Source organism: Cetorhinus maximus, chromosome 3 (genome assembly GCF_964194155.1).
Source record: "Cetorhinus maximus chromosome 3, sCetMax3.hap1.1, whole genome shotgun sequence".
NCBI classification, from domain to species: Eukaryota; Metazoa; Chordata; class Chondrichthyes; order Lamniformes; family Cetorhinidae; genus Cetorhinus; species Cetorhinus maximus.
This window is the reverse complement of record NC_135881.1, coordinates 124,006,131-124,029,798: the sequence shown is the minus strand read 5'-3', so window position 1 is coordinate 124,029,798 and position 23,668 is coordinate 124,006,131. Positions and strand designations below refer to the sequence as shown.

The window sequence follows — 23,668 nt, the reverse complement described above, 5'->3', positions numbered from 1 at the left end:
GCGTTTGCAATTTGACTTCTGGGCCTATGGGTATACTCATATGCTGCCAAGATCAATGTCCATCTTTGTATTCTTGCTGAGGCTATAGGTGGTATAGCATTGTCTTCACTGAACAATCCCAGCAATGGCTTGTTGTCCAATATGAAAGTAAAATGATGACCGTGTACATACTGGTGAAATTTCTTAACACCAAAGATGATTGACAGGCCTTTTTCTAACTGAGAGCACCCCTTTTCCGCTGTATTGAGTGTTCTCGATACGTATCCTATAAGCCATTCTGATCCATCTTCCGTTCGATGGGAAAGCGCTGCTCCCACTCCATAGGGAGATGCGTCACATGTCAACACCAACTCTTTCTTCAGGTCAAAATGCACTAGAAAGTTAGATGATTGCAACAACTGTTTCACTTTTGTGAAAGCTTCTTCCTGTGGTGTTTGCCAAGACCATTGCTGGTTTCTCTTGAGCAAGCAACGCACTGGTGCCAGTTCTGTCGACAAATTAGGCAAGAAGCACCCATAGTAATCCCATCCCCAAGAATGATTTGAGTTTGGATGTATTCTTTGGTGTTGGTACCTCTCTAATGGCTTTCACTTTTTCCTCAACTGGGTGTAGGCCTTGTGAATCTACCTTGTGACCTAGGTAGGTTATCTTCTTCTAGAATGTGAACTCTTTTTTTTAAACACGATCCCACCTGCAAAAAATGTTTCAAAACTTCTTCCAAGTTTACCAAATGTTCCTTTTCAGTGAATCTTGTCACCAGAACGTCATCTAAATAAACTACAACATGGGGCAGTCCCTGTAGTAAACTTTCCATGATTCTTTGGAATGTGACACAAGCTGAAGATACGCCGAAAGGTAAATGGGTATATTGGTACAACCCTTTGTGTGTATTAATGGTAACATTCCGGGAGGCCTTCTCTAATTCCAATTGTTGATAAGCATGACTCATATTAGGTTTCATGTAAGCAGTTCTACCTACCTGTTTAGTATACAAGTCTTCAATTTTTGGTAAGGGTTGTCTGCACATATTTGAACACTTTGGTCAGGTTTGAGAACAAGCACAATTGGTACCTCCCATTCTGAAAATTGCACTGGTTGTATCACTCCCAGTTTTCCTAATCTGTCCAGTTTGGTTTCTATCTTTTCCCACCTTGCATAAGGCACTGGTCTTGCCTTCATGAATCTGGGTGTTGCTTCTGGGTCCACATGAATTTTTGCTCGTAGCCCCTCAATCTTTCCAAGTTCGTCCTTGAAGACTGAGGCATATTTTTGTAGTAGCTCTTAATAGCCCATTAGTTCTGAGTTGGCAGATTTCAGCCCATTCCAATTTAATTTATTTCAGCTAGTTTCATCCGAGGAAGCTAGGTCCCTCGCCTGCTACCACCATCAAGGGTAATTTCACTGTTTGACCTCTGTAGTGTACTGTGACTTTACTTATGCCCTTGTATGTCTTCTCGGTGTAAGTTTTCAATTTGGCATCTGTTTCTTCCAAATTTAGTTACGTTCCCCATGATTCAGGTATTTAAAAGTATGCTCACCTATCACCATAGCGGACACTCCTGTATCCACCTCTATTTTGATTGGCCTCTCATTCACTCATGGTTACATAGGTTCAACCTTTAGATTATACAACGAATAAATATCTGAATCTATTACTTCAGGTTTTTCAATGCTGTTGATCACATTGGGTTTTTGCTTTTGTTTGAAAGTCTGCCTGATTCCATCTTCACAATGTCTCATGAGTCATCTGTTTCGATGACAGAAAAACATTCAATATTTTTAAACTGTGGTTCATTACAAGGTTGTCTGCTTCCACCTCTGTTGCCATTATGCCATGTTTTAGCTGCTAAGTTTTTTTTTTAATTTGCCTGCTAATGGTGGCTGCTTCCCGCTTCTGAGTAAAGCCTTGCACTTTTGTGCTCCTTTTGGCTGAGGCTCCCTGCCCAACATGGAGGATGGCATCATTTTGTGCTCCCTGTATGGCTTTTGAGTCCCTCACTGCACCTTCCATTGCCAGCACAATTTCCAATGCTTTCTGAAAATCCAAATTTGTTTCAGACAGTAATCTCTTCTAAATCGCATTTTCATTTATACTGCACACCAAATGATCTCTAAGCATATCATTGATAGATGTACCCAACTGGCAATATTCTGTTGATCGTTTCAGACTTGCCACATAACAAGCAACTATCTCCCCCACGGCTCTATTTCGTGAGTTAAATTTGGATCGTTGCATCATCACTGAGGGCTTTGGCTCTTATAAGGTTCACTAATTCATCAAAACTTTTTGAATCTGGGGCACTGGGTGCCAACAAATTTCAAATTAATCCATATGTCATACTCCCACACACGGATAAGAGGATCGCGTGCTGCTTCTCCCCCCACAATGTCGTTCGTCTGGAAGAAGAACGCGAGGCATTCAGCATAATGAGACCAATCGTCCGAGTCTGGATCGAAAGGTTCAACTCTTCCAAGTTGTGGCATTCTCTGAGGGGATTGCTTTGACGATCAGGACGGAAATTTTTCTTTACTTACAATTACTGTGCGAGGTATGACCCGATTTCGGTTCTCTTCATTTCCTTCATTCTTTCTTGCTTTTTCTCATCTTTTCGTGTCTTTTTCTTGCTTTTTACTCTTGTCGCCAGTTTGTTGGACCCCGTACCTTGGTTTGTTGGGACTAAAGGATCCGGGCTGCACGCTAGTTTTGGGGTGACTGATTTGTACCATAGACAGAGAAGATCAGTAGATCGTTCTTAGAAGAAACACATTCTATTTATTTACAAAAGGAACTGAGCAGTTATACTTGTGTGCTTACAACTCAAAACTCTGTCCTTACACTTCAGACTCTAACGCAAGACTACTGACTGCAGAGGTAGCCCATGCTACTCTGCTATCAGATACCAAGATCATGTGCTCTTTCATTACAACATTCGTCTTAAAGACATATATATATTACACGTCAGATTACTACAATACCATAATGAGCCATCCATAAAAAAATATTATCCTGAATGAGTTTATTATGATTGAGAAGTATTATTTTCAAAGTACTCAGTAGAGTGCAAATATTTGCTATTATGTTAGTAGCAGCAAGGATTTATCGTGTGGTATTGTTTACAGTAATTACTTCTTGGTAAGTTAGAAATCTGATAATATAGCTGTATTGTTTCATTTTTACTGCTAACAAAAGAAAAATAGAAATGTTTTTGGGGGGGTGGGAGGGAATAGTTCTTGTTCACATGATTAATCTTGCCTCTTTGGTTAAATTAATACCTTTCTTTTGTTTAAATATGATATCTATTAAATTACTTTTGGCTTTAAATATTATTGGATCGCACTCAGTTGATCAGTTATTCTGGTCATTCTTAAGACACTTTAGTGGAGCATTTACACCTGAGGGTATTTTAAGCTTTACACTTGCTATAAACTTATATAGCGTACATATAGTAGGTGGATAGGACCAAACTGGCTCTGAAATGGAGTTAAACTCCCAGCCACTCTTCTTTCCTTAGCTGAGGCTTAGATTCTGCATTCCGTACATTAAAAGTTATAATGCTATAGTTGTAGTATGATTGCACATTTAAATATATGGTTAAATATATAACCTAGGAAACATATAACTAATTTAAATCTTCTGTTACAATTTTCTCATGCATAAATATGCTGAGCTAAGCTAATTAATTAGATTTGCATCAATGTGACCCTATCCATCTGCAATCAGGGTCAACAGTGGTCATTACTTTTGCCCAGCTTCAGCGGTGGATGTAATGATTTCACCTCTTAGTCTGTTTGTCTCAAAAACTATTGGAAGGATTCCAATGAAACCTGATACACAGGGTATGGCCCAAGGAAGAACTGATTAGTTTTTGGTGTAGATGCTGATCCTGATCCTGAAGTTTTTTTTTGAGGACAGTTAACATTGGGAGATTGTGCAAATTGACTTTATTTTAAAATTGTTATGATCCCAGCTGAGGTTACCCTGGACAAGCTGATCCCAGAGCGGAACCCAGCTTGTTAGATCCTAACTTATATTTGTTTGCTTAGATACGTGGAGAGGGGCTACTGAACAGAGTCAACTAATGAACTTTTAACAAAAGAATAAAATATTTATTCAACAGGAAAAGATGAACTATATTACAATACTCCTTCACCCACAACTATACCTTAACAGATGTATACAGATTTGTGAGGATAACACAAGTTACAAAAGCTATCTTGTACTTTAATGTCCACAGTAAGTACACAGCCCATGTACCAATAGGCACCCTGTGGTCAGACGCACCACACTCTGAAACCAAGTGACAGATGCCACCTCAACCAGATGCTATGGATCTCTCCTCAGCTCCCCCCAGACACTTGTCACACCGTAAGCCAACCAGTCTCACTGAATTCCATCTTTCACACAAGGGTTTCCAAGCTCCACCCTCCAAGACCTCGCCTTAGAATCTTCTCCCAAACCAATGCTTTCTCTCAGCCGCCTTCCACAAGGGCTCACCTCCAGGGTGTCGAACTCTCCTTCCGATGTTCCTATTCCCTGGGTCACCACATGCAGTCAAACTGTCTTTCACGCACACTCTCTCACTGACTCAGCCGTCAACAGTACCACTGCTGCTTCACATGCCCATAGCAAAGAGTTACAGACTTTCAGTTGCCTCTTTAGACCTTCTTGGCTCTTGCAAGCTGTTCTTGCTTTAAATCTGCTTCCTGCAGTTTTTGTGTCTCAACCTGAAGCTTGGAGCCTTTCTCTCTGCCCCTCACTCTTAATTTAACAGGACCTTTTCCAGGTTCCTGTCCTCCTTTGACTAGAAGGTCTGCTTTGGACTTCCCCCTGTTTCCGTCTCACTCCTTTGGCCTTGGGACTTTTTGGGAAATCTGCAACACCCTCTCCTAGTGTTCAGTCTCTGGCGTCCTACCTTCAAACTAAAACTTAAAACTGCTGTTTCTTTAGTTTTTTTCTATGTCTGTGGAAGGGACCTGCCTCTCTGGACCCCTGTTGCTAGGCAACTGCCCAATTCTTCTACCCTTGTTTATTTACCTTGGCTTACAGTTGTAAAAACCCTCATTAGAAATGCAAGCACTTTTTTAAAGTGAAACTAAAACTCAAATTGACCTTCCTTAACACACACATACAGAAATACAAATCAAACTTAAACTTTAAAGCTAAAACTCATTCCTAACACCTACAAATACCAGTATAACTTACTTAAATTGTCTCTATTTCCAAACACAATGTTGTAGCTTGTTTAATTTAGAATGTTGTAGATTGTCTCAGCAGCTGTGGTGAAATTTGTTACAGCTATCAAAATATGAGCAGAGTTTTCAGGGCAGGTTGGTGGATGTGGATTTCCCTGAAGCCTCCTCAGTGAGATGACAGCATTAATAAAAAGATATCTTTTTTCAGCTTGGTAGTTACAGAGCATCAACCAGGCAGGGAGAAATCTCATAGAAGAGCTACGTAATTGTAATAATGTTGGATTGACATAGCATGGAAGGGGTATGCACTCTACTAAGTTGTTACATGTGGGATTTTTATTTGTTGGGATTTTTAAATTTGTGCATGAGATTCGAGTGTTGCTGTCAAGGCCAGCATTTATTGCCCATCCCTAATTGCCCTTGAGCAGGTGGTGGCGAGCCCACCCACACTTTTGGTTAAGGAGGGAGTTTCAGATTATTAATGGTATCATGGTTTTGCTTATGTTGACAATCAAAGCCCACTACAAACAGTGAGCCTCTCCCCTTATAAACTATAGTCTGCCTTGTCCTGCTTAATATTGAGGTTTTTGTAGCAAGCCCAGAGTTTGAACAAAAACGCTTAATTTTATTTTAGCATATTGAATAGTTGGGATGTTCCTAGCAAGATATTGCAAAGCAGTAGAATTAAGACTGGCAGGCCATTATTTTTATTATAAACTATGGAATGAATTTCTAAAGCAATTGGTTAAGAAAGCACTTGAATTATACTAATATACACACTCTGTACCATTCCTCCTTAGAATATATTTTTAAAATGATGCATCTCTTAAAGAACTTGATGTTAAACTGGACTTGAAGTAAGGCTTTTGACCAGGCCTTGCATGGAAGTTCCTCTCTTTTTTCTCCTCTGTAAAGGACAGGAGGGGGTTTAATTTTAAACACCCCTGATTTCTCCCCTCGTAATATAAAGGTGTTGGCGTTTTTTTCCCCCAACCCCTCAATTGTGGATTGATCCGATACTCTATTAATAATCCCACAACCAACTTGAGATAGGGTAAAATCAGAGAGTTAGTTTATTTTACGCACACCAAAATGTGGGGACGGGGTGTCGCTACATAACCCTAGTACACTCAGACACTAAAAGAGGGATAAGGGAAAGAAAGATAGAGGGCAAAGACCACAGACAAAAATAAGAATTATTATTTCACATGAACCCAGCGGTGTATCCCTTCAGAGTTGGCCGGTTGAGGACTGATGCTGGATAATTCACTTTTCCCGTAGAAATGACTTCCAGGATGAGATGGGCCCATAATGATGAATTAGTCTCGCAAGTGCTGGTACAGAAATTCTTGCAGAAACAGTGTAGATGAGGGCCAGGCAATTTAAACCTGGACAGAGCTCTGGTTCTGCTGCTGTTTGGTTTTACGGAAGATCGCAGACTGCCTATTTCAGCTCCACAAGGCAATATTACAGATTCTAGCAGGTTTGGAGGGGACGGGTGTGTGTCATGTGACATAACTCCCATTTCTTCCCCTTGGTTTGGACAAAGGATATATATTCCTGGTCTGTATTCTTGAGGTGGTTAATGTTTCATCCATTAATAAGTTCAACAAAGGTTTCATGGTCCTTCGTCCTTGCAAATGGATTGTCTCTGTTGGCCAGAGGCTGGCCTTAGAAAATGGTCTTTGTACAACTCCTTAGGATTTGATCTTGGCAGTCACAAGGGACATTAGCGCCACTTTAGAGATAACCAAGTTGCTGCTGTTTCTGAAGGCCAGAATTTCCTATTGTGTGAGCCATAGCTGGTCCTGGCTTAAAACCTTTGTCCAGTTCTTTAAAAAAAAAAATAATTTTACAGATTAGCCAGGATGATATATTTTTATAAAAATATAGAGTGAGATCTTAGCTCCCTGACATCTCTCTTTTTCTTCCTTCCTTCTAAAGCAAGTGAAACGTGCCCTGCTTAGTAGGGAAAATCTTCACACATCCAACTCAAAAAACCAGCAGCCTTCGTTGTCAGGTAGAACAACCGAAGGTTGCAAGTCAAGAAGGCAGCATTCCAGCTGTTCAAGGCTGACAGCCAAAGACAATAAAGGAAAATAAAGGACAAGTGGGTGAAGGGAAAGCCCAAGAGGTCCAACATTATGCTGACCATCATGGCATGCCTTGTGGCTTTTGAAGCCACCAGGGGCATCTATAAACCAAGGTCAAATGTACAAAATCCTCTTTGCTCATCTTAAGGATGACGATGCCATCCATCAATGCTGGAAAAAACATTTACAACAACTCCTCAACCATGAATCCACAGTGGAAGCTGATACTCTCCAGGCTATTCCACCACACCACACCCTCCCCCACCCCGCAGTACCCTGTGATAGAATCTATGGGTGAACCACCAATGATGGGAGGGCAGCAGATAGATGGGCACACTACCACCTGGAATTTCCCCTCCAAGTCACTCATCATCCTGCTTTGGAAATATATCGCTGTTCCTTCAGTGTCGCTGGGTCAAAATCCTGGAACACTCTCCCGAACAGCATTGTGGGTGCACCTATACCACATGGACTGCAGCGATTCAAGAAGGCAGCTCAACACCACCTTCTCAAGGGCAACTAGGGATGGGTAATAAATGCTGGCCCGGGCAGTGAAGCCCACATCCCATAAATTAATAAAAACTTTTTTGAAAAAAAACAAGCAAGCAAATAGATGAAAAACAACAAAGCCTGTGGCTGATGTCTTCAAAGCTGGTAGCTTTTGCTCACATCAAGACTCCATGCATCCGTCTTACGGATTTGGGAGGAAAAAAAACTCATCCTCTTCCTGCAACAGTTGTCACTGTCTTCAAGGGAGATAAATCATGCTGTGAAAACTATCGATGTATTTCCCTCTTGCCCATAGCAGGGAAAATGCAGACACGTATTCTCCTAAATCGCCTACTTCCTGTGGCTGAAGAAATCCTCCCAGAGACACAGTGTGGCTTTAGACCTTCCAGAGGAACCTCTGACATGGTTTTTTTGTTGCCAGACAAATCCAAGAAAAATATTCAGAACAACACCAAGAACTCTTCATTGCATTCATCAACCTGGCCAAAGCATTTGACTCGGTAAATCACGAGGCTCTATGGATTGTACTCCAGAGATTTGGATGTCCAAGAAACTTCTTCACAATCCTGCATTTTTTTTCATTCATGGGATGTGGGTGTCGCAGGCTAGGCCAGCATTTATTGCTCATCGCTAATTGCCCTTGAAGGTGGTGGTGAGCTGCCTTCTCGAACCGCTGCAGTCCATGTGGTGTAAGTACACCCACAGTGCTGTCAGGGATGGAGTTCTGGGATTTTGACCCAGCGACAGTGAATGAACGGTGATATATTTCCAACTCAGAATGATGTGTGGCTTGGAGGAGAACTTCCAGGTGGTGTGTTCCCATGCATCTGGTGCCCTTGTACTTCTAGATGGTAGCGGTCATGGGTTTGGAAGGTGCTGTCTAAGGAGCCTTGGTGAGTTGCTGCAGTGCGTCTTGTAGATGGTGTATGCTGCTGCCACTATGTGTTGGTGATGGAGGGAGTGAATGTTTGTGGATGGGGTGCCAATCAAGTGGGCTGCTTTGTCCTTGATGGTGTCAAGCTTCTTGAGTGCTGTTGGAGCTGCACTCATCCAGGCAACTGGAGAGTATTCCAGCACACTGCTGACTTGTGCCCTGTAGATGGTGGATAGGCTTTGGGGAGCCAGGAGGTGAAGTTACTCACCATAGGATTCCGAGCCTCTGACCTGCTCTTGCAGCCACAGTACTTATGTGGCTAGTCCAGTCAGGTTTTGGTCAATGGTAATTCTCCCAGGACATTGATAGTGGGGGATTCAGCGATGGTAATGCCATTAAATGTCATGGGACGATGGTTAGATTGTCTCTTGTTGGAGATGGTCGTGGCCTGGCACTTGTGGCGCAAATGTTATTTGCCACTTGTCAGCCGAAGCCTGGATATTTTCCAGCTCTTGCTGCATTTGGACATGGACTGCATCATGATGCTATGACTGCAACTGTCTTGAGTGGGAGACCTGAAACAGTCCATTTCTAAATCCAGAGAGCTGTCAAGCAAGGCTGTGTGATAACCCCCTTCCTATTTACAATCTGCCTGACAGTGGCTATTCACCTCATCAAAGATCAACTGCCCTCTGGTGTGAGTATTAGAGACTGGCTAAATTACAAATTCTTTAACGTGAATTGCCTCTATGCCAAAAACTAAACTGTCCACCATAGACATCATGGTCTAAAGTTTGCGGATGGCTGCAGTAATGTTGCCCACTCTGCACCAGATTTGCAAGCTACTCTTCATCTCTTCAATTCTGCATATAAGAGGCTCAGTCTGTCCTTGAATGTTGCCAAATCAAAACTCATATCAACCTAGACCTGTACAGTTGAATATTGTTCCTCCCATATATGTTGAAGGAGACACTCTGGAATATGTTGAACGCTTTCTATGCTTAGGCAGCCTCTCTCAAAAGGCACCCATTGACGAGATCTAACACCAGATCAGCTGCGCCAGCTCAGCCTTCTGCAGGCTCTGACAGCGAGTGTTTGACAACAAAGACCTCCGCAAATCAACAAAAATCCTAGTGTACAGAGCAGTTGTTGTCACCGTGCTCCTGTACTGCAGTGAGACCTGGACTGTGCACCAACGAGACATAAGAGCATTAGAGAAATTCCATCAGCAATCCCTTTGCTGCATCCTCTGAATTCAATGGGAGGACCATTGAACAAACGCTAGCATCCCCCTTAAAGCCAGTTCCACGAACATTCAGGCAAAACTCCTGCAAAATCAAATACATTGAACTGGACACTGTCTTGATGGCTGAAAGTTGTCTCCCCCGCCAGGCACTGTTTTCTCAAATGGCCAGCGTTCCAGGGAAGAATAAAGAAAATGCTATAAAGACACACCAAAGCTCTCCTTGAAGCCCAGCAAAATTGACATTAATGACTGGGAGGAGCTTGCTACCAGTTGTTAAAACTGGTGACAATTTATCCATAAAGCTGCACCATGCTTTGAGTCCAAAAGCCTTGATGATGACGCAGAGCAGTGGCAGAGAAGGAAAGAAAAGGAAGCAAATCCTACACTTTGGATCCCACTACATTGTGGGGCATCCTGCCCCATGTGCCCAAGCCTGTTTAGTCACATGACTTGTGAAAAGGAGGAACTGAAAGAAATTAATATTAATAAAGAGCTAGTGCTCAAAAAATTAATTGGTTTTGAAGGCTGATAAATCTCTGGACCAGATGAGCTACATTCTTGAATGTTGGATGCACTGGTGGTTGTCTTTCAAAATTTTATCGATCCTGAAAGTGGGAGTGTAAGTTGAGGAGGATGCAAGGAGGCTTCAGGGGAATTTGGGCAGGCCAATGGGTAGGAATGGGTAGGAAGACGGCAGATAAAATATAATGTGAGCAAGTGTGAAGTTATTCACTTTGGTAGAAAAAACAGGCAGAGTATTTCTTAAATGGTGAAAGGTTGGGAAGTGTTGATGTCGAAAGGGACCTGGGTGTTCTTGTTCGTGAGTAACTTTATAATAGATTCTAGCATTTTCCCTATTACCCACAACAAACTAACAGGTCTGTAGACGTCTCAGTTTTGTTCTGAAGAAGAGTCATAAGGACTCGAAACGTTAACTCTGCTTTTCTGTCCACAGATGCTGTCAGATCTGCTGAGTTTTTCCAGCAATTTTTGTTTTTGTTTCAAATTTCCAGCATCCGCAGTATTTCGCTTTTTTCTCAGTTTTCTCCCTCCCTTCTTAAATAGTGGGGTTACTTTTGCTATTTTCCAGGTGCAGCAAGCAATTAGGAAAGCAAATGGTATGTTGGCCTTCATTGCAAGGGGATTTGAGTATAGGAATAAAGATGCCTTGCTGAAATTGTTTAGAGCCTTGGTGAGACTGCACCTGGTGTATTGTGTACAGTTTTGGTCGTCTTGTCTAAGGAAGGATATACTTGCCATAGAAGAAGTGCAATGGAGGTTCACCAGACTAATCCCTGGGATGGCGGGATTGTCTTATGAGGAGAGATTGAAGAAACTCGGTCTATATTCTCTAGAGTTTCGAAGAACAAGAGGTGATCTCATTAAAACTTACTAAATTCTACCAGGTGTAACAGGGTAGATGTGAATCGGATGTTTCCCCAGGCTGGCAAGTCGAGAACCAGGAGAGACAGTCTCTCAATAAGGAGCAGGCCATTTAAGTTTGAGATGATTGAGAGGATCTGATTGAAACTTACAGAATACTGAAAGGCCTGGATAGAGTGGACGTGGGGAAGATGTTTCCATTAGTAGGAGAGACTAGGACCCGAGGGCACAGCCTCAGAGTAAAGGGAAGACCTTTTAGAACAGAGATGAGGAGAAACTTCTTTAGCCAGAGAGTGGTGAATCTATGGAATTCATTGCCACAGAAGGCTGTGGAGGCCAGGTCATTGAGTGTATTTAATACTGAGATAGATAGGTTCTTGATTGGTAAGGGGATCAAAGGTTACGGGGAGAAGGCGGGAGAATGGGTTTGAGAAACTTATCAGCCATGATTAAATGGCAGAGCAGACTTGATGGGCCGAATGGCCTAATTTCTGCTCCTATGTCTTATGGTCTTATGAGGAGGAATTTCTTCACTCAGGGTGATGAATCTTTGGCGTTCTCTTCCCCAGAGGGCTGTGGAAGCTCAGTCATTGAGCATTTTCAAGACAGAAATCAGTGGAATTCTGGATACTAATGTCATCAAGGTATATGGGGATAGTGAGGAAAAATAGCGCAGAGGTAGACGTTCGGCAATGATCTGTTTGAATGGCGGAGCTGGCTCAATGGGCTGAATGGCCTACTGCTGCTCCTATGTTCCTTTGAAGATCCATGGTAGAAACACGTGACCCTGAAGAGACGTCATCCTCGAATCGAGTGTCAGCTGACAGAGTAGGGAAAAATTGAGCTTACAGTTCTCATAGCCTTCTTAGAGATATGGAATTTGGAATCTTGAAAATGGCCCAAAGATCTAATTTAAATGAGAACCTGTAGTTGGCATTATGAGTATCTTTCATATAGACTTTTTTTGGTGCTGCATGTTCTACCGTCTGTAAATTTGAGATCACCTAAAACTCTGCTTTCTTTGTCCTAACTTGCAGCAAGTCCCTTTGGCCATCATCTCTGTGCTTGTTGGCTTATGTGACTCCCAATTAACAATGCCCCTGATTTTAAAATTCTTGTATTTTTTTCCAAATCCCTTCATAGCCTCCTTTCTCCCTGTTTCTGTAATCTTCTCTAGTGCCACAATCCTCCAAAGTATCTGTGCTCATCTATTTCTGGCCTATTGAGCACCCCCAACTTTAATGGCTCCACCAATTGTGGGCATGCCTTCAGTTGCCTGGACCCAAAGCTCTGGAATTCCATCCCTAAATATCTCTACCTTGCTTTTCTCTCTCTTTATTCCTTAAAGCCTACCTCTTTGAACAAGCTTTTGATCATCTGACCTAGCATTTCCTTATGTGGCTTCTATCGTATTCTGTTTTAAAAAGCTCCTGTGAAGCATCATGGGATGTTATATGATATTAAGCTTGCTTTAGAAATTATTTGCTGGATGCTAATCAGGAGGTTGATTAGAGCCTGCAGAACTTACTAGGCACTACTGTGATAAAAGCAAAAGTGCTGGAAAAACTCAGCAGGTCTGGCAGCGTCTGGAAAGGGAAACAGTTCATGTTTTGAGTCCATATGACTCTTCTTCAGTACTGCTGTGTGCTAGGCTTGAACTGAATTATCCAGTATCTTGCCTTCAGGGCAGGCCGGCATTTTTATTGACCATCCCTAATTGCCCTTGAGAAGGTGGTGATGGGCTGTTGCCTTGAACCGCTGCAGTCCACGTGTTGTGGGTGCACCCACAGTGTTGTTAGGGAGGGAGTTCCAGGATTTTGACCCAGTGATAGTGAAGGAATGGTAATATATAGTTCCAAGCCAGGATAGTGTGTGGCTTGGAGGAGAGCTTGAAGTGATGGTGTTCCCATACATCTGCTGCCCTTATCCTTCTAGTTGGTAGAGGTTGTGGGTTTGGAAGGTGTTGAGCTTCTTGAGTGTTGTTGAAACGGCACTCATCCAGGTAGCTTGAGAGTATTCCATTACACTCATGTCTTGTACCTTGTGGTGGACAGGCTTTGGGGAGTCAGGAGGTGAGCTACTCTCTGCAAAATTCCCAGCCTCTGACCTGCTCTTGTAGCCATAGTATATAAATGGCAGGTTCATTTCAGTTTCTGGTCAATGGTAACCTCCAGAATGTTGATGTTAGGGGATTCAGCAACGGTAATAACATTGAATGTCAAGGGGCGATGGTTAGATTCTCTCTTGTTGGAGATGGTCATTGCTTGGCACTTGTGTAATGTGAATGTTACTTGCCATTTGTCAGCCCAAGCCTGGATGTTGTTCAGGTCTTGCTGCATTTGGGCATGGACTGGTTCAGCATCTGAGGAGTCATGAATGGTGCTGAACATTGTGCAACCATCCACAAACATCCGCACTTCTGACCTTATGATGAAGGGAAGGTCAGTCATGAAGCAGCTGAAGATGCTTGGGCCTAGGACACTACCCTGTAGAGCTCCTGCAGCAGTGTCCCAGGACAGATGATTGACCTCTAAAAACCACAGTCATTTTCCTTTGTGGTAGATATGACCCCAACCACTGGAGAGTTTCCCCTGATTCCTGTTGACTTCAATTTTCCTTGGTGCCACACTCAGTCAAATGCTACCTTGATGTCAAGGGCAACCACTCACCTCACTTCTGGAGTTCAGTCAGCTCTTTTGTCCCTGTTTGGACCAATGCTATAATGTGGTCAGGAGCTGAGTGGCCCTGTTGGGAGAGATGTTTTGTCCGTTAATATATGCTGTTTAATCAGTTGGAGCAAGATCTCAACATGCTTCAAATTTAATGGCACATCCACCTCCATGAATCTCACCAGTGAGAGGAAGGTGAGAATACAGCAGCAATTGATGGACTGAATCAATATTACGGAAATACTGCGGTAAATGCACAGTACTCAAGCTGCTTTGTACTTGCTGGTGGTTATGACTTCCAGAATGATATTTACCTTTGAATGCAATAGGTTATTTATCTTCTATTGTGAGCATAAAAGTGGAGGATTCAAATTAAAATGGCAGGGCCTTGAATGAAATGGAATCCTGCTCTCTTTCCTCCTCCCCTGTGCGCCACCCCACAACCTGCAGCAAACACAGTATAGCAGAACAGTGGAGCAGATTTCCAGCTATAGCTGTTGATGCTATATTCATTAATGTGCTAAGAAGAAACCTGTTTGAAAGGCACATGAATTAATGAGATAAGTAGAACTATTTTTTTTTTCCTTTTCTGTTCTGTAGTGAAGCATTTAGCAGTTGTCCATAATGGTATGATTAAAATCAGGAACTTAGACCATGTGGGAATTTGTGGGTGCAGAGTCATATTCCATCAATCATGGGCACAGTGTTTTGGATCATCCCTGAGAGTGGCCTTAAATAGACATTGATTGAGATTCTAGACCTTTTTCAAAATGTTAATGAACAAATTTGTTAGGTAGTCTGAAATCTTCCTTGATTTTTCTCTCTATGTGGCAAGGTCAATCTTTGTAAAACATTTCCCCCCAAAAACCTTGAAGATGGACCTAAGTTTTGTACTATTTACATCTCCTAGTAGACATATAGAATTCAACTTTGTTACCTACAGTGGCTTTGAACATGTCGGGTGCACTCCTGTTTGGGAACATTCCTAAGAGCAGTTCATAAGAACGTAAGAACTAGGAGCACGAGTAGGCAATTCAGTCCCTCGAGCCTGCCCCGCTCAATACGATCATGGCTGAACACCCTCAACTCCAATTTCCCACCCTGTCCCGATAACCTTTCAACCCGTTAGTAATTAAAAATCTGTCTATCTCCTCCTTAAATTTATTGCACTCTGAGGTAGTGAATTCCACAGATTCACGACCCTTTGAGAAAAGTAATTCCTCCTCATCTCTGATTTAAATCTACCACCCCTTCGCCTAAAACTATGGCCTCTCATTCTAAAATGCCCCACAAGGGAAAACATCTGCTCCAGGTCTACTTTGTCTATTCCCTTTAGCATCTTATATACCTCAATTAGATCTCCTCTCATCCTTATAAACTCTAGCGAGTATAGGCCTTAACTGCTCAATCTCTCCTCATAAGACAAACCCCGCATCTCTGGAATCAATCTAGTGAACCTCCTCCAATGCAACTACATCCTTCCTCAAGTAAGGGGACCAAAACTCTGCACAGTACTCCAGGTGCGGTCTCACCAATGCCTTGTACAGTTGCAACAACATTTCCCTATTTTTATACTCTACTCCTTTAGCAATAAATGCCAAAATTCCATTTGCCTTCCTTATTACCTGCTGTACCTGCATACTAGCTTTCAGTGATTCATGCACAAGGACACCCAGATCCCTCTGCACTGAAGCATTCTGAAGTTTCTCTCCATTTAAATAATAAAACGCCTTTTTATTCTTCTGACCAAAATGGATAACCTCACATTTATCCACATTAAACTCCATCTGCCAAATTTTGGCCCATTCACCTAACCTGTCCATATCCATTTGTAAATTTCTTATTTCTTATTCATTGCAACTTACTTTCCCACCTATTTTGATGTCATTTGCAAATTTAGCTATAGAACCTTCTATCCCTGAATCCAAGTCATTAATATAGGTTGTAAATAGCTGGGGCCCCAAGGACCAAACCCTGTGGCACCCCACTAGTTACAGCTTGCCATCCAGAAAAAGACCCATTTATCCTGACTCTCTGTTTTCAGGTTGGTTGGCCAATCCTCTATCCAAGCTAATGTATTACCCTTAACTCTGTGTGATCTTATCTTGTGTATTCATCTTTTGTGCGGCACCTTATCAAAGGCCATCCTAATTTGAATGTTAGGATTCTTCCAAAAGTTAGGTTTCGGTCTTGGGTTTGTCACCCTTTAATTTTTCTGCTGGCAATAGGTTCATTGATATTGTAGCCTTTTTTGACTGCTGTTAAGCAATCTTGCAACATACAATAAAGGAAGGGCAGGGGCACTTAAGTGTTTGACCTCTGCATTGACAGGAAGAAAAGGAAGTACCAGAAAAGGATATAGAAAACCAAAATATCTTCGGGCTCTAGATGTATACACAATTGGTTCAAATTCAAATTGGCCTGTATTTTGTAGTCAGTGGCGAACAAACAGCACAAGGCACAAGTCAGGAGTGTGACGGACTACTCTCGACTTGCCTAGATGAGTGCAGCTCCAACAACACTCAAAGCTCTACACCATCCAGGACAAAGTAGCTGCTTGATTGGCATCCCATCCACCACAATAAACATTGACTCCCTCCACCACCAAAGCGCAGTGGCAGCGGTGTTACCATCTACAAGATGTACTGCAGCAACTCACCAAGGCTGCTTGACAGCACCTTCCAAACCCGTGACCATTACCATCTGGAAGGACAAGGGCAACAGATGCATGGGAACACCACCACTTGCAAGTTCCCCTCCAAGCTACGCACCATCCTGATTTGGGAATATATCGCCATTCCTTCACTGTCACTGGGTCAAAAACCTGGAACTCCCTCCCTACCAGCACTGTGAGTGTACCTACACCACATGGACTGCAATGGTTCAAGAAGGCAGTTCACTACCATCTTCTCAAGGGCAATTAGGGATGGGCAATAAATGCTGGCATAGCCAGCAATACTCACATCCTGTGAGAGAATAAAAATAAAACACCAGTTCATTACACCTAAGCACAGACTTTGTGGGATTTTACACTAACACATTGTGATTAGAAAGCCATATTGGGGCAAACTCTCTACAGGTGGTCTAGAATTGTCTGAACAGGGGAATCCGACTTGGCAACATTTATAAGCAATCCAGAGTCTAAACAAGAAGCGCAAGTTGAGTTGTTTAATTCAATGCCAAGTATATACCAAAACTGAAATAGAGTGTGAAGCAAAGATGGGATTAAGAGAGAGATAAGCAACATAAACTTTTTGAACAACTTTTTTTTGTTTCTAAATAAAATTCGAAGGGATCAGACTCCACACCTCTACATAATTAAAACTTAGCATTAAAAATTTATTTATGCAGGAATGGAAGAGCCCTAACTTTTTCTGGCATGTTTCATGGGTATCTATCACTCAAGTACAACAATGTCACAATCCAAGCATTTTGGTGAGAGAACACCTTGCAGCTTCTGGAGGAGTAACTTGAGCAGCAACTTCTTGAATTCCATGCCTTATTGCATATGTATGGCTGCCAGAAGTTGCTATTTATTCTTTGCAATTGAAATAATGGTCAATAGTAAAGTCTGGGTCAATTGACTGCAATTTTGGACTCTCGTTAAACTGAGATAGAGGTTTGGAATTAAGGTTCATAACCTAACACAACAGGACATCAGACATTTGTTTAAACTAGGACCTGGGTAATTACAAATTTCAATCGGGGAAAGTAAAACAGTCATTGAATTAATGAGAGTACTAGCACAGAGCAGGTCTATAGGCAGTTTAAACAAGTTAAGAATTAGATTTTGAAAGAGGGCTGATAGAGATCTTTTTAGACCATGGATGGGCAGCTAAGACTGGTTGCTTGCATTTTCTGTGCCATGTGGGATTGTTATGATGTGGCATATGATGTGTGCCAGGCAGACCAAATCCACAAGGGAAACTTGGTCGCATTATTGCAATGGTTTTGCAATTTGTATTTATTACGAGAAGATATGTGTGCTGAATTCAGAAGTAATAAGTCCACCAAGACCTTTAAAGATTTTAAAAATTAAATTAAATTATTTATTAACAAGATAAAAGATTTTAGGCACGTACATAAGACTACAATTACCTACTACTATAATAACTCCTAAAATTCCTAATTAACCTGACCCCCAGTTATACCCCCTTTAAGGCAACAACCCAAAATAGATTTTAGATTTAAAACAGCCAACAAGTTAACACAATACCCACTTGACAGTGGGATTCCAAATGGCTTTTCCCCAACTTCAGTTTTGTTAAATAGCAGACTTATGCACAAATGGCCGGAGGCTTCATTAAGGCTATTTCTCATACTCCTGTTAGATCTTACATGGCCTTCTCCCACATAGCCATTTATTCTCCTTTATTTATGTTTCTCTCTTTTTAATATGTAAATTCTGTTGTTCCATATGTCTTTGAAACTGTATTTTCCTCATAGTATAAAAACTTTCATGTTGCCAATATTGTCAGTTACCTTTGGGAAAAATAAACACATTCCTTAGCCTTGCTTATCTGGCTTGTAAACAGACTAAGATCCCTTTGAAATCCAAATCCCTTCATTTATCTAAAAATGCAAATTCCCTTCGCACCTTATATGCTAAGCCAGCATCCATGTTTACTCATTAACATGTCAAGCACTGAGCTTCTTTTGATGATTTCAAGCTTGCAGTCTACTTGACTCCACATGTAATTAAATCACACAGACAGATCCAACTATACTTACACCCATAAACTATTTCATAATAAACCAGAAAAATAACATGAAAATGATCACAAGGAACCTCAGGGCACTTTGTATATAGGGTGACCACATGTGTAGGAAGTGTCTCCAGCTGCTTGAGTTTGAGCTCAGGATCACTAAACTTGAGGGGCAGCTGGAGTCACTGGGGAGCATCAGGGAGAATGAGAGTTTCCAGGATTGTATGTTGCAGGAGGTGGTCACCCTACCAACTGAGAATTCAGGATTGTGGAAGGGTGGCCATCCAGAAGAGTAGGAAGTGCAGGAGTCTTCAGGGTGTGTGCCAGTCTCAAACAGGGAGTCGGTATTGGAGACTGCTGGGAGTGTCAGTACCTTGAAGGAGTGCTGTCCAGACCATGGCAACAATGGACGAGGGAATGTACAAGAGGGAACAGCAAAGAATAGAAAGGTTAAAGAAGATTCTATAGTTTGGGGGACAGGCGGGCATTTATGTAATCATTATAAGCCCTGCATGATATGTTGCCACCCTGGTGCCAGGGTAAAGGACATCATTGAGAGGGTGCACAACATTCTGCAGGGGGAAAGGAGTGAGCCAGATGTTGTGTCATTAGCCATGAGGTCAGGTATTAATATCCTATGGTCAGATTTTCAGGAACTCTGGAGGAAATTAAAAGGTAGGACCTCAAAGATAGTAATCACTAGTTTACTCCCAGTGCCACATGCTTGTGAGAGTATTAATAGGATGATAGTGAGGATCAATTTGTGGCTTGAGGCATAGACAGGAGATGGGGATAGAACAGCAGAATGGGTCCGATACTTTGCAGAGTGCCAGCATGGACTTGATAAGCTGAAAGGTCGCCTTCCGTGCCATAATGTTCTCATAATTAACACAAGAAATTAGAAAAATTCTCCTGTCCTCTTTTAAGTGCCACCTTAAAATTTTTGGGCTCTAGTTACCAAACCAGTGGAAATACTTTTTTTCTTATTTATCTTGTCAAAACCCTTTTAACTATGAGCACCTGTATCGGGTTGTCTCTTGACCTCTTCTTTGAAAAATCACCAATTTCTCATATCCAAAGCCTCTCTCCTTTTAGATTATCTTCGTGTTGCAGACGTTGTGGGGGGCGGTGCTGATTAATTTAAACAGTCCTGATTTGTCCCCTCTCTACCCATCCATAAAGGTGCTTTTGATTTCTGACTTCCCCCTTTATAAAAAGTGGCGCAGTTTTCCCAACCCTTCAATTTGGAGCAAGCCAATCCTCTATTAACCTCACAGCAATCTCAAGGTAAAATAAGAGGATTGGTTTATTTTTACACACACGACGCAAGACGGGGTTTTGCAATGTTTGCCCCTTTTTTCACTCATGCAATAGAAGAGGGATAAGGGAAAGAAAGAGGTAAAGAGCAAGACCACAATAAAAATAAGAGTTATGATTTCATGAGTCCAGAATCAGAAGCTCCATGGGGGTATTCCTTGAGAGGTTAGCAGGTTGAAACTTTTTGCAGGGTGACCTGTCTTCCTAGAAGCAATGATTTCCTCCCCGCTGGAAGAAGGCACGTCGAAATGAATGAGTCTTATAAGCACAGATACAGGAGTTCCGATGTTCCAGTAGTACACAGCATACGTTAGGATCAGGCACTTTACCTGGACAGAGCTCTTTCTGCTGCTGCCTGTTGGTAAAATGATAGACTGCCTGGGTTCAGTTCCACATGGCAATATTACAGGCTCTAGCAGCTTGGGGGAGGTCATGTGACATACCTCCCACTCCTCCTCCTGGGTTTTGGACAAAGGTCTGGTATCTTGAGGGGTTTAGTATAGGAGTCAGGGTCCCTTTTGTGCTTGTAGACATACTGCCTCTGCTGGCTGGAGCTGTCTCATAGAAATGTAAAATGCATTTCTTCGGAATTTGATTTCCTGCAGTCATGGGGCATTAGCACCTCTTTAAAGATAATGAGGTCCCTGCTGGTTTCTGAAGGTTATAAATTCCTCCAGTATGAACCATGGTTAGTCAAGCATGTCACGGTAAAGCCTTTGTCCATTTTAAAAATAAAATAATAATTTCATAAAGTAGCTAGGTTGATGTAGATATATATTTTCCTTCCTACCTTCTTGGTGGGACATTAGTAAATCTCTTCTTTACGATCTTCCAAGCTTTGACATCCTTCTGAAAATAGAGTGCCAAAATGAGGTACAGTATTCAAATTGAGGCATAACCTTCTGTTTGTGAATGTGTCACATTGTCTTTTCCTTTGCATTCTGTGCCCCCGTTTCTAAAACCTAGGATTGTTTATGATTGTTTTTAATGCTTCATCATCAACTTGTATTATTTTTAAAAAATTGTGTATGGGAACCCTCAAGCCTCTGCTAGTTTGCTGCTTTTTAAAGTTTTATCAATTGGTATGTGTTTCCTCTCTCTGAAATGTATCATCTTAATCTTAACATGTGTGTCAGCTGTGACTCAGTAGGTAGCACTCTTGCCCCTGAGTCACAAGGTTAAGGGTTCAAGTCCTATTCTGGGGCTTGAGCACAAAAAGCAAGACTGGCACTCCAGTGCAGTACTGATGAGACGTTAAACTATGAGCCCACCTGCCTGATTAGGGATATGTAAAAGATCCCGTAACACATTCGAAGAAGCGTAAGGAGCTACCCTGTGTACTGGTCAATGTTTATCCCTCAATCAACATCAAAAATACTAACACACGAAATAAAAGCAGAAGTAGGCCAGTCAGCCCCTCGAGCCTGCTCTGCTATTCAATAAGATCATGGCTGATCTGTGTGTTTCGAATTCCACATTCCCAGCTATTCCGATAACCTTTGATTTCCTTGTCCAACAAGAATCTATCTACCTCTGCCTTAAAAATATTCAATGACCCCGCTTCCACCGCCTTCTGAGGCAGAGTTCCAAAGTTGCACAACCCTCAGAGAAAAAATTTCTCCTCATCTCTGTCCTAAAAGGACAACTCCTAATTTTAAATCAGTGCCCCCCAAGTTCTGGACTCACCTGCAAGGGGAAACGTCCTTTCCACATCCAACTTGTCAATATCGTTCAGGATCTTATACACTTCAATCAAATTACTCCTCACTTTTCTAACCTTCAGTGGAAACAAGCCCAGTCTGTCTTAACCTTTCCTCATAAGACAACCTGCTCATTCCAGGTATCAATCTGGTGAACCTCCGCTGAACTGCCTCCAATGCATTGACATCCTTCCTGAAATAAGGAGGCCAAAACTGCACACAATATTCGAGATGTGGTCTTAGCAATGCCCTTTATAACTGAAGCATAACAATCCTTACTTTTTTGTTCAATTCCTCTCATAATAAAGGAAAGCATTCCATTAGCCTTCTTAATTACTTGCTGTACCTGCATACTAATCTTGTGTGACTCATACACTAGAACACCCAGATCTCTCTGCACTTCGGAATTCTGTAGCCGTTCTCCATTTAAGTAATACTCTGCTTTTTTATTCTTCCTGCTGAAGTGAACAACTTCACGTTTTCCCACCTTATACTCCACATGCCAGATTTTTGCCCACTCACTCAACTTATTTATATCTGTCTGCAAACTCCTTAGTCATCTTCACAACATATTTCCCACCTATCTTTGTGTCATCTACAAATTTAGTTACCATGCCATCGCTACCCTCAGCTAAGTCATTGATCTAAATTGTAAAAAGTTGAGGCCCCAGCACAGACCCCTGCGGGACTCCGCTATCACATCCTGCCAATCAGAAAAAGACCCATTTATGCATACTCTGTTTCCTGTCAACCAGCCAATCTTCTATCCATGCTAATATGTTACCCCCTACACCATGAGCTTTTATTTTCTGCAATAATTTTTGATGTGGCACCTTATCAAATCTCTTCTGGAAATCCAAGTACAGTAATGTCTACAGGCTCCCTTTTATCCACAGCACATGTTACTAGTTCAAAGAATTCCAATAAATTGGTTAAACATGATTTCCCTTTCATAAAACCATGCTGACTCTTCCTGATTACCTTGAGTTTTTCCAAGTGCCCAGCTATAACCTGCTTAATGATCAATTCTAACAACTTGCCCCTGATTGAGATCAAGCCAACTGGCCTATAGTTTCCTGTTTTCTGCCTCCCTCCCTTCTTGAGTCATAGAGGTCTACAGCACATAAAAAGGCCCTTCGACCCATTGAGTCTGTGTCGGTCAAACAAGTACCTAACTATTCTAATCCCACTTTCCAGCACTAGGCCCATATCCTTGTATGCCATGGCATCGCAAGTGCACATCCAAATACTTCGTAAATGTTATGAGGGTTTCTGCCTCTACCACCCTTTTAGGCAGTGAGTTCCAGATTCCCACCAACTTCCGGGCACCTCAGCGCCTCCAGCTGTCGCTCAAGCTCCAAAAACCGGAGCTCAAGTAGCTGAAGCTGGTGGCACTTCCTACACACACGGTCGGTCAGAGCGCAAGGAGCGTTTGGGACTTCCCACATGTTGCAGGTGGTACATAACACGGGACTGAGCTGCCCTGCCATGCCACTAGTTGAAAAAAAAAACCCTTACAAGTTAAATACAGTAAAAAAAAAAGTTGTTATTTATGTACTTTAAATAAAAGCTAGAACCCTCACCTTTCCTTAGCTTAATCTATTTTAAACTGGAGAAAAACACTTACCCACTACTCACCAATCAGCTCTCACCTTTGTGCTGATGTCACTTTTTGAAGCTTCCCCGCACTCATGCTGGTTTTGATCTCTCCGCTGCGCTCTCACACTGTCTTGTGATGTCACTGTTGTTATTTTCAACAAGAACTGACTGCAGGACACTCTTCCCAGGCTGCTTCACCGTGATGCTGACTGCAGGACTCTCTTCCCAGCTTAAGGAAAGGATCAAGCTTAAAGGAAAAGCACATGACTGCTCAAAGATTGACTAGAGGGGTTATATTTGCTACTTTTCAGTCTGATGAAACCTTTCCAGAATCAAGCAAATTTTGGAAAGTTAACACCAACACATCTATTACCTCAT

The 23,668-nt window shown here is 42.0% G+C and overlaps 1 protein-coding gene across 5 annotated transcripts in view; it reads left to right on the top strand.

Moving 5' to 3' along the window:
- The window catches only part of LOC144678887 (alpha-1,6-mannosylglycoprotein 6-beta-N-acetylglucosaminyltransferase A-like), a 121,349-nt gene that overhangs the window by 5,043 nt on the left and 92,638 nt on the right, over window positions 1-23,668 (top strand). The gene's annotated exons all lie outside the window — the stretch shown is intronic.